Consider the following 12,233-nt stretch of genomic DNA (forward strand, 5'->3'; position numbering starts at 1 on the left):
AAATTCTTGCTGCAAATGTCCCAGGTTCTCAGATACTGACATTTGGTACTTTGGTTTTCAGGGTGCTCTGATAAAAAAAGCTGTGGAGTTTTAAGCACAAGAATTTTAAGGCAATTAGCTACCTCCTCCTCACTGATATCCTTACCTTATCTTTTATCTTTGGGCTGTATTTTCCATAAGATTTATTTCCAGTTCAGATATTGAGAGGAATGCTGGTCAGAGTAAAGGAGAAGGCAGCTACAAATTTAAGTCCTGAGAAACAGACATCTTCAGATGTAGTATGTACAGTCTCTGCTCAGTTCATTATTTTCCAATAAATCCCATTTTATAATTTTCAAAATCTTAATAAAATGTTCTTGTTTTATCTACATAGTATGAGTTAATTCAGTAGGGTTTCATTCTGGGATTCTGATGTTGTAGTGAGAATAAGTATCTATATTTCACCTCTTTTAATTCTCCAGTTCTTCAGTTAAAGGTCTGAGAGCACTTCCCACTCCTAATTAATCCTTCAGCTATAAGTAGTTCAAGAACAGAGTGTCTAATCAGTGTCCTGACTGCTGGGTCCCATCAGACACAATCCTTACAAAATGATGGCTTGTCCTTAAGTGCTCAACTCAGCTCAGACTCTGTGGAAGTTCATTGCCAGGTACAGATGTGATGGGATGATGGACTCTTCCCTGTTCATGGTTATTGTTGACCTGTAGATGGAGTGTCATTGCCATTCATTGCTTCAGAGTGCCCAGAAACTACAGGAATGGCTGGGCATGAAAGTCCTCTTAGAGCAGGTTCACTGGGGTGCCATCACCTTAGCTAACAAAAAAGGTTTCTGGTGAGAGCTGAATTAATTGGTCTGATACTAGAGCCAAGGCAGTAAATCTCCAGTCCCAGCAGCCCTGCAAGCCCTGTAAGGCTACAGATGACTCCTGCTGAGCTGAAAGAGGGTTTTCCATATCCTAGCAGAGCAGTTATTTCTTCCTTTCTTTTCAGAGCAATATTTCAGTCTGATGTTCCTGCAGTTGCATATTTTCTTCCTTGCTGGGAGGTACTTTTTTGGAGCATTTGCAAGTAATAGCAAAAACCAGCAGAAGTAAATTTTAGAAGAATGGCTGGCACAGACCTAGCTTGAGTATCACCTGCTGTCCTTTCTTGGCTGCTCTGCATCACAAACTGCTGTAAATGTTCCCGCTCCAGGAGCACCATAACCACAGGGTTCAATAAGAGTAGGTTAAATTCACTCATGGTGTCATCTAAGCAACTTGATTTGGAGCTAGCATGGGTATCTGTACACTGCTCTGCCATCTGCATTGTAGTTAGTCATCCAGGCTTCAAATTTTCTTTCCTGAAAGAAAGCTGTAGGAGGGGAAAACTTAATCTAAAAATGTGTGTGTACTGATTCCTGTGCTCGCTCATTGTCATAATCAGTGCAGAAAGCATCCTCAGGCTACGCTGCTTATGTTTTTGCAATCTTCCACAAATGCAAGCCTGAATTTCACATTTTGCTCACAAAGACTGTTCCGTGTCTTCTTCTTGTGTCCCTTTGTATGGACAGCTCCTTGTAGCAGTGTCATGGGCTTCTTCAGTGGAGCAGATACTGCACATACCATGCCTCTTGCCACGGTGTCTGCAGAGCTCTTACATTCTCCATGCGTCAGTAATTGCTGTAGGTAACGTGAAGAACTATGCCAAGCTGACAGATTTTCGTCACCATCCTCAGAGGAGTCAAGTGTATCATTCCTATGCTGTACTTCTTCCCCAAATCAGCCACCTACTCCTCCCACCACCGAGTGCACGCAGAGTTAAACTGCAAGTCGCGGGAGGATCTTCATGTTGCTCCACCATTCTTTGCCATACAAAGCTGTTAACTCATATTTTCTCTCCACCAGCCATAAAAGGAGTTGACTCTGGGACCCTCTGCTTGAGTAAAAGGTGCTTGTCTGGTTTGCTATGGAACCTAATCTGTCACCTAATAGAAATTACCTCTTGAGCTACTTTTCCAGGTCTTGGAGTTAGTAAGTCCTCTATATTTGGTTTGGATTTGCATATTGAACTTCAGACAACTGTAACAGATTAAAAGGAAACAGCAGAAAGAGAATAATTTGAAACACTGGGTTAAAGGGAAAACAAAAGTCCAGACAATGACAACAAAATCACACAAACATTTCTTCATGCTGAACTATGTCATCCAAGTTTCTTTTTTAATTAGCCAAACCAACCTAAGCCATACAGAAAATCAGCATCACTGTGAAGTCTCAGACTGCTCCTGAGATATCCACTGTCTTATAAATGGGCTGTGGTAGTATTTGGGGTTCATGGGGTGCTGTAAAAGGCTTTTTAAATCAAATCCAGGCAGTCTCTCCAGGCTCCAGAGAATGTGCCAGCTGGTCTTCCTTCATTTTAGCAGCTCTTCTTTATTACTGATAATGATCACTCATATCCTTGAGACTATGAAGCCATCATGAAGATAGTTCAACCTTCCTAACTAGCAAAGCAAGTTCTTGTCATTGCCTTTGATCAACTGGAATTGATCTCTTGGGTGTCTGTTCATTTAGACGTAGCTGAATATCCTCTTTAATTTGCTTTTTTCTGTATTTTTTCAAGCACAGTTCTTATTCAGAAAGAGGATTTTCAGCTTGCCCTCTGCACTTTCAGCAAAAAAAGATGCCATTTGAGGAAGTATTGTAATTCAGAAAAGTATTATTAAAGTAATAGCACTTGTATAGTCCTTTACATCTTCAAAGCCATGTGCCAGCTAATTTAATAATTAATCTAAATATACAGTTTTATTCATTCGTACTTATGGGGATTAATCTTAGAAACTGAAACCCTATTTAAAAGCTGTTCTTAAATGGAAATGCAAGTGTGCTGCATTGAAAGGCAATTAATTTGTCCATTGCTTTGCTGTGGCAATTAAATTAATTTACATTGTCAATGCTGTTTATTTTGCAATGCATGATGTACATAGGTTACAGCAATGAAATCTGTCTCTTTCAAAGTACTATTTTAATGTATATTTATAGGACAAGTTCTCATTGGATTCAGACCACAGACACTGGAATAGCTTGTGAAAGTCATAAATCCTCAGTGGCCTCAGCTAGAATTAATAGTTTGATAGACTTCTGTACTCAAAAGGTGTAACAATGACCCAGCCTCACCCTAGTATTCCTCAGAGGGTACAGTTGCTGAAATTCCCTTTAGCCAGTGGTTACCTTTACCAGGTGTAATAAAATACCTTTACAATTATGTGCAGCTGATTGAATTTGATAAAACTAACAGACAGAACTAACTGTGCTCATACAGATTTCATGGCATTTTTTTGTTGGGCTAAGGAGGGAGATATAAGTCAGCACCTTTGCTGGCAGGAAGGTGGGCAATGACCTGGTGCCATTGAGGTTCTGGGTTTTGTCTTGTATGGAGAGGCCCGGGAGAAGCTGGGATGTTGTGAAACATTGCAGATTGAGGCAGAGCAATGGGTTGAATCTGATATCAGAGGAGAAACATCCCTAAGAAACAAATTTTTTTTTAGATTCCCTAATTATTGAAAAGATTAGGTGTCTGGTGACTTCTGCGCTTCTGGATGTTATTGTCTGGTAAATGTCCAGTTGGTTTTAAATCCTGCTGGGCTCTTCACTTCAGTGATCCTCTCTGACAGTGCCATCAAGAGGCAATCAGATGGAAGAGCATTTCCTTTAGCCAGTGTAAAACTGACAAAAAAAATCACTGAAGGAGCTGAAGAGCATAATTCCTGAATGCAAGGTACTGAATAAACACCTCTGTTAGCCTGCATGATGGCAAGAACTACTGACCAGTGTCGTGACCATCCATACCATCTGGCCAAGCCTGGAAATTATCTCTGTTGGTGCACATTTATTCACCTGGAACTTTGGGTCCACACTGGAGATACTGGAGATCTTGTTTTATTTCCCTGGGATTTGAATTAACTAGCTAATCTGTGATCTTGAGAGCATCAGAGCTGCCTGTAGTTACTCTTAATTTCAAGTTTCCATAGCTGCTTCTTGAGCAGAAAAGGTAACTACTCTTGTTATTCCAGCTGAATGCCCTGATTTTCCCCCAGTGACCATTGTGCTCACTTCAGATAGCAAATAGGATGCCTGGGATGCATAGTCAATATAGTCCACATGAGTATGGAAGACATAATTTGTGTTTTGGCAGCAAACAGGAATACTTTTGGTTTGTTTTTTTTTTTGGTTTTTTTTTTTTTAGATCATTTCTAGGTTGCACCTTGAAGCAGAGAAGCTCAAAGTTAATACCAAATGTGTTTGTTACAAATGCCTTAAAAATACATACTTTTTATATATAGAGCTATGCAGAATCTGGCAGCCATATGGGATTTTCACACATCTGTCAGGAAAGTGAGAAAGTTCGAAAGTGAAATCTCACATTCTGTACCAGAACAAATGAACAGAGCCCCAAAGCCATGAGTTGTGTGATGGGTGTATCCATTCACCGTGAAGGTATCAGTTTTACAGAGCACCACTCTGCTGAATATTATGACAGCATCAGCGATGAAATATTTCCCATGGAAGGTTAACATGGAAGTCAGGAGAGCTAAAGAAACATTGGAAGTAAGTGTGAAGATAGCAATTTTTCTTGGCATCGTGGGTCTTGTGTAATACCACAGACTGTGGTTTAGGCATGCCACCTACACACAGCTATGAAATATTGCATTATCTTACATTATTTTTAAATTGGTCAGTTTTAAAAGCTTGTACTTTAGTATATGTGAGCAGAATTATAAGGTGAGTGTTCTGCTGGTCGAGGATATTCATAAAGCATTGCTTATGTCTTAATCAAACTGCCCCAAATTATTATAAATTGGTTTCATTTTTACAAAAATTCTTGGGGAGCTTCTTCAAACCTGAAGCAAAAAAACCCCAGGAAAATAGATGCCACTCAAGGCATTGTGGCACATACGGTTTTAAACCTATCTTTTGTGAAAAATAGGTCAGAAAACCCTAATTAGTCACAAGACACACAAACTGCAGTACTTGGGCCATTGTGCAGAACATCCATAATTTCAAGTGAAATGTGTAGACCCCTGAGAATAGAATTTGGCCCTCAAGGGCAAGTCCAATGGCACAGATCTTTTGGCTGCTTCTCAATGAATCAGGGTCTGTCATTTAGAATACAGATAATGTTTAAAGTCCAACCCAAACCATTCTATGGTTTGTTGCCCATGTTGAATTTTTCCCAATAAGTATTGCTGGATTTCCCAATCAGCATCTCAGCAGGAAAGGCAGAGCCATCAAAACCATTACTCTTAAGTCCTGATATGCCTCCCCTACATTCTGCCACTCAGCTACAAACACCTTTTCTTTCATACCAGCCACTGTAGTAAAAGCCAGTAGCACATGTAGAAATGCTGCTTGTGAATTTTTAGTGAATTTTTGCTTGTATAGTGAAGGTGCTAAACACAGAGACAAATGAGGAAGGGGGGGGGGGGAAGAGGGAACAAGCAGCTGAGGAGGGGAGAGAAAGGATATACATAGGAGTTGCTTTTGCTATGCATGAAATGCAACACCCTGTTCCCACATCATGACGCACATCAGCTGGTCCAGATGGTGAGAAGGGTTGGGTTTCTGCCTGGGGCTGCTGGTGCAGGCTTCATTTGCATTCCTCAGCCCAGTTGTTCATGGAAAAGCATCCTGGCAATGCACAACCGCTCATACAACTGTGCTCACCTTGCCAAGCACAACCTTTCCTTGTGCTACCAAATGTTGGAAGAGTTTTACCAGCATGGGACATGAAAGGAGCTGGATCAAGTTCAGGCTCCAAATGGAGCCCTCTTAAGAGTCAGCACTGGTGATGTAGAAATAGAAAATCATCCTGAATAAAGTGTTCATTCACACTCTGTGCTCCTACAAATAGCCTTGAGTTTGTGTAAAACACAAAATTCCTGGAGCTCAACTCCAAAAGAGCAACTTCTGCTCCATTGTAAAGCACTTCCATACAAAACCCTTTCCAGTGACTGATTCCTGGCTGTTTTTTAGCAGAGCCATAATGAGTTTTGCTTGTTAGGGGCTAATTGTGAGCATTAATTTGTGGCATGTGTAACAATTGTGAGTGCTATTGCTGTAATTAGTCCCATTTGAAAATGTTTAGTTCAATTGATTGTATTAATGGGTCTAGGTTTTAGCTCTTTGGATCCTTTCTTTTCAATCGATATATTTAATTTAGAAACAATGAAGGAATATTGAAAAAAAAAAGAAGCATTAGAGAAGTGACTAGCATTACAAATATATTTTTATAGCTTACAGAACATTCTTAATACCTATCAGCATTTTTTAAGAAGCTTTTAAAATGTACACATAATTTCAGCTATATAAAGCAGCAAGTTTTACTGCTTTTAAGAGTCATTCTGCCTGGAGTACTGCTTTTTAAGCTATTCTTGCTAATACCCATGGAATTTGCCCAAATAATTCCTATTCATGATAGTGGAAGTTAGGAACTGTGTGTTAGACACTAAACAAGAACTGTGTCTTTAAGAAAAGGAGATTTCATGAAGATTTGTTTTGCTTTGTTTTTAAATCGTGAAAACTATCTAGAAGACATTGAAGCTACATTTACTACTGTATGAGGAAAATTTTAAGGGACCAATTCATATCAGGTAGATAGTTTATCCTCCAAGTTTTGCTTCTCCCCTGAAGTGCAGTTATCATTCCACCTTAACAAGGTGCAGTGATTGACAGGTAGAGATGTTGCACAGAGCAGAAGGTGGGAGTGTGCTCTATTGGTTTGTGCTTGTACATCCTGAGCACCAATTACTGTCACTGCTGCCAGCCCTGATGTGTTTATCAGGATGAGTTATAGCGGAATATATGTACACAGGCAGTGTGTATGCTGGATGACCACCCCCTGTGATGTAAAATATGAGAGTCTGGGAGCTACCGTTTTATAATTCATCAGGTTCAGCAACTGAATGTTGTTGGTTGGCTTAGTTATAAAGGCAAGTGTGAACTGAACAGCAGACAGGAGCATCTCGCATTAAGAGTCCTGCGAAGCTGCATTTGGTGCCTGGGCTCTGCTTTTGTTCAAGTGAATTCAGTCCTCGGTGAGTGATGGGGGTTTTGAGCTAAAGCTGTTATTATATAAGCTGGGGAAACCTGCCTGCTAGTTTTATGTGTATTTTGCTGCTGGAGGTCCTTGTCTGTGGTTGTTTTTAGATTTTGCAATATTTTCAGTTGTGTATGTTACTGGCACATAATGAGATGAAAAGAAAAATGCAATGATGAATTATTCACCATAGTGCTGTGAGGATCTCTTTTCTAGCTAAACTTACTTTCCTCTAGTGAGTGCGTTGGGGGTTCAAAGAAGCTACAAACCAGAAAATCTGCTGGTTATTATATTGCTTTTATTAGCAGTTAAAAGAGAGTGATAGCAGTTGCTTTTGTAACAAGAGGCAGAAAAACAAAAAGCTACAGTCAGAAGCCTTTACAAATTCTTTGCTTTTATATACATGTGGCTTTTCAGATGCAGCACTGAATCTTTTGTGTGCAGCGAGGGGCTGCAAAGAATTTATACCGTAGAGCTCTTTAATTAGGTAATCAGTAAAAAGGTAGTGACTCTCTGGTTTTGTGGTAGTATGCTTAGTACCACATTAAAGTGAATGATTCCCGATCTTGCATAACAACGGTGCTGAAATATGTGTAAGATGAAAGGCAAAGGGGGACTTTGAAACAAACTGAGAGAAGCATGATATAGCACAGCACAGCAGGAAAAGATGTATTTCCTATAATGTGTGCATTACTATTTGAATTTCACCAGCTTCAGATTCTTTGTTTTAATTAGCGCTTGCTTCATTAAGACCTCTGTATCTTTTTATGCAAGCTCCTTTAATACCGGTCCGCATTATCTTGCCAGGAACCTTTAAAGATCAGTAAGCCAGCTATTTTTTTTTTTTCTTTTGTGTGTGCGTGTGTGTGTGTGTTGCTTTAACCAGAAAAAAATTGAAACGGAGTGTTTATTAATATTAGCATTGCTGTACAATACCTGTGTCCCTCCTCGGGAGGGGCATGTTGTACTTTTCCTTTTATCATTAGCAGTACTAACAAAGGGACAGTCATTGTTTCTGTCTCTGTGCTTGTTTGCTGGGTTTTTTTCTGTGGGATGGAGAGGCAAGTTTGCTTTATCAAAATATCAAGAGGGCTTGGCAGAACACCTGTTGTCTTCTTACTGTATTATTAGTAACTGGAGACTCTTCCAGAGACCTCTCATCTGATATCCAAACTGTTTATGCTGTAACGATTTAAACTTGTATTGTGACTTCTCATTCAGAAATAATCTATTTTGTGAGTTGTATGTGAAGTATTGAAGCTGTGGGAAAGATCCTGTTTTAATAAAGTGTCTCATTTTATCATCATTTTTTATTTAAAGAGAAAGGCTATTGGCAAAGTGGCCTTTGCCACTGTCTTCTTTTGCAGAACAGATTTGCACTTACTCTTTATAAATCATAAATTTGAAAAAATCAGAATTTCTTGAGAAGATAATTTCCTGGCAGCCTAACAGACTAGAACCTATTTCTAGGAAAGAGTGTGTACCTTTCTCAGCAGTGCTTTATTTAAGAGTATTTCTCTGCTTTTTAAGCATCCAGAGTTATTTTCAGTGACCCCCTGTGCTAGCAAACGAGATTTCTTGAAGTGTGAGCTTCTGGCTTTGCAAGTTCTCCTCCTTTCAGAAATCTGTGATACTGCATCCATCTGTCTAGGCATTTATATTGCATGCATCACTATGCTGTTAGCTCAGAAATCTGAACATTAGCCATGTAAATGATGTACTGTGTCTGAGGAAGTATAAATTAGGACAGGAAATGCAACCCTAAAAGGTGACAGTTATGATATGAGCATATGGCTCTTGTGGGCTTCAGACTCACTATTTGTTGTAACACAATAGATTAAGCTACTAGTTCTGTCTATGGGCAGTGGGATGGAGGCTGAGGCACAGGTGAAATCGGATTCTTGATGTCTGGTCCAGGTAAGACTGAGGCCAACCAACTGGAAAATAGCCAGAGAATGTGCCAAAAATAAGTTTTAGTCCTGGGTGCTTGCCTAGTGCTCCTTTGTGGTTCTACTCCTGGAGTGATGCTGAAGGAAGAACAGCAGTGACAAGGAATTGTATTTTAAATCTTCTCTTGTCTGGAGAACACAGTTGTTTTATCTGGATGTGAGTTTGCTACTGTGATCCTTTCCTCCCACCTTGCAGTGACTGTGATGCTCTCCATGGAGCACCATGCCCTGAAAACCCCTGAGTTCTCGGGGCTGGTCTGTGTGGTTAGTGATACATCCTGATGGAAATGCACTACAGCACAACTGCAAGAAGTAGGTTGGCTTCCTGTTCATTTCTGAATAGAGATATTATTTAAGGGTTGATGCATAGCATTCTCAAGTAGCAGAAATCTGCTCTCCAAGAGGAATATTTCTCAGCTTTTGCCTTTTTATTAAAGCTGAAACCAGCCAAGGCACCTACATTCAGATTATCTTTCACATAAAATACAGATGCCTGGGGGAAAACATCTTGGATAAATCTCCTTAGCTTTGGAATTGATTTTTTTTCTTTTTCATATGGTCTGAAATACCTCGGGTCTACTGATCTTCAGGTTTGCTGTGAAGTCCCATGGCAGGTGATGGTTGACATTTTTACTGAAATAGGGTATTGGATAATCCAGCATTACTCTTTGGAAAGTTATTTTTCAGTTTGCAGTAAATATAGCTGATATGTGACTGTGTAGTTGTGCATGGGTGCTTTTTCTCTATGTTTTAAGTGATTGGGGAGTGCAGCAGCAGCAGTGTGCAAACACATATTTGTGTGCATGTAGCACCTCTATTTTCTTTTATCAAGCAGACACACTCACAAACACTATACTTTCAGTACAGGAATTAATTTATAATACCGAGTATGGAAAGCTCTTGTGCATAGAATTAAAAACTATTAACAGTCTTCTTGCTTTCAAATATCTTCTTTTTTTAGTCAAATTGGGTGCTATTTTGCAGCACTCTTAGTTTTGAATTCAGTAGTCATAACAGGTGTGACACAAAGCCATACAAACATAAGCAATCATAGTGATATGGTTCCAAGGAGAAGTCCTTCAGGGAAAAAATGGATTGGAGTGAAGGGCTAGACATGCACTCACCTCAGTGTTGAAAATAACCAATTTAACTTTGTGGCAAGAAAAAGACAGAACATAGTAAAAGTTAATAATATGTCAATGAAAAACAGAAGGATTTTGTGGATGTCCAGGTAGATAGGCAGAGAAACACCAGGTTAAAGGATTATCCAACGTTCAGTTCATGTAAGGAACAAATTTGGCAATGGGAGCAGAGAGAGAGCACGTTCATAAAAACAACATTCTCTTTGATGTTGTTCTGTGCTTTGTGTTGGGAGAGAAATACATGCAAAGACCTAATCCAGCAGAAGATATATTTTTTTAGATCTTTTATGATTGCACAAACAATCTTATGATTGTTTGAGTTATAAAAACAATGAAAGAACCACTTGTAAGGCAACTACATTTCACAAATGCTAAGTTTAATTTGTTCAGGGGTGCAATTACTTGGTTTGTTCAGTGGCTTTCAGTGTCTTGGTACCTGAATATGTTTTGCTATTTGAAGATAAAAGCAAGATGCGTAGCCCTGAACCTTCATTTCTACCAGATGGTTAAAACAAGGAGATCTGTCTGTCCTTGAAACCTGCCAGGTGAGGAGGATGTGCTCCAGGGTAATAGAACTGGGTCTGGAGAATTCAGTGCCAAGAATCAACAGGAGACAGATGTTAAAGAAATAAAGTGAAATAAATGCTCTGCTTTCTGCGTGGCATTTGGTGTAGTTTAGATGATTGTCCCCATGAACACTATCACTTGAGTTCTTTTCAGGAGACAAGCTGCTTATACCAGCCTTCAGTGGAGTTTCTCCATGTTTTCAGGGGGCATGCATGGTCAGAAGGCTGCTGGTTGCTACGGCTGTGTCTCTCTCACAGGATGGTTACAGCTGCCCATAGATAGAGATGTAGGATTCAGTTTTCATCCAGGATCCATCCAGTCCTAGTAAAGGCCCTACAACTCTGAATCCTGCAGGCAAGTATTAGATATTTGTGCCAGGAACGAGCTTCAGTTGAAGTCACTGTGCATTGCTCTAGATGTACACTTTTCATCTTTCCCATATTGTGACCATGCATAGAAGAAAAAAGTCTGTGGAGACACTCGTATATAGCCCTACATGAAAATGGCTATAACCCCAGCAGACTGCAGGTCGAAAGCACTCCCAAATATCTTCTGCTACTCTTGTCTTCAGTTTTCTATCTTGCCTGGAATCATCGTGGACAACATTTGTCATTCCACTTGCAGGTATGCAAATATCTGCAGCAGATTCATTCATTGTCCTAACAACAGTGACGTTCTGTCTTTTATCCTGTGCAAACTTCAAGTTAGTAGTTGGTGGCCTAAAGCTTTGTAATACTATGCAGGTTTTATTTTGTACTACAGGGAAAAAATTACAGCATCACTGGAATTACCACTACTCTCACTGAAAAGTCAGCCTGATAAAACTGCAGTTCGAGTCCTCATTCCCAGAATACTTTCTCAGTGTTAGCAGAACTCACCTATTATCTTAGCCAAGCAGGAGTGTAATCTAGATTGACATAAAGTTTAAAATCCTAAGAGTTAATGTCATCTTTACATCACAGTGGTCAGTGTGTTGTGTTTGAAGAACCTGGAAAGTGACAGAGTGGGACATTGTGTGTCCCTTCTAATTCATTACTGTACTACCCATGAGATGCTTCTTGGGTGGAAGACAATAGGATATCACCACTCTGTAAGCATGATCTACAATTTATGCTAGGTTTAAAAGAAAGAGATTAGCATTAGCATTGGTATTTGTGCTAAACAAATGCTAAGAACCCACTATTATCCCTTTTTTGTGTTGTGGTAATAACCTCTGACATGAAATAAGAAAGAGCTGATTGACCAGTGTTGTGTGCAGCCACATGCTGAAACTGAATGGGTGAGCTCACCAGTCATACTAAACTTAGTTCACTGTGTTTTTTTGGTGTTTTGTTGTTTGTTTTTTTTCTTTTATAGCTATTTATTTTTATGTTTGAAGTAAATTGTACTCTCAGAAGCATTTTCACTACGTTCAGTAATGTGTATGAGCAGAAAAAGCCTTCAACCTGCTAGTAATACTAAGGAGCAAATGTTTCTACCCAGCGGTGTCTAAGTAATGGAAGTA

General features: G+C 39.6%; 1 protein-coding gene across 28 annotated transcripts in view; it reads left to right on the forward strand.

Moving 5' to 3' along the window:
• DLG2 (discs large MAGUK scaffold protein 2) overlaps positions 1-12,233 on the forward strand; it is a 961,231-nt gene that overhangs the window by 830,156 nt on the left and 118,842 nt on the right. Inside the window, exon 1 of one of the 28 annotated variants that reach the window (XM_071732979.1) lies at positions 6,807-7,069. The exons of the other annotated variants lie outside the window; for them this stretch is intronic. The gene's annotated coding sequence lies outside the window, so the exon portion shown is untranslated. Of the gene's footprint in view, positions 1-6,806; positions 7,070-12,233 lie in introns of those variants that run through there. 28 annotated transcript variants of the gene reach the window in all.

Source organism: Heliangelus exortis, chromosome 1 (assembly GCF_036169615.1).
Source record: "Heliangelus exortis chromosome 1, bHelExo1.hap1, whole genome shotgun sequence".
NCBI classification, from domain to species: Eukaryota; Metazoa; Chordata; class Aves; order Apodiformes; family Trochilidae; genus Heliangelus; species Heliangelus exortis.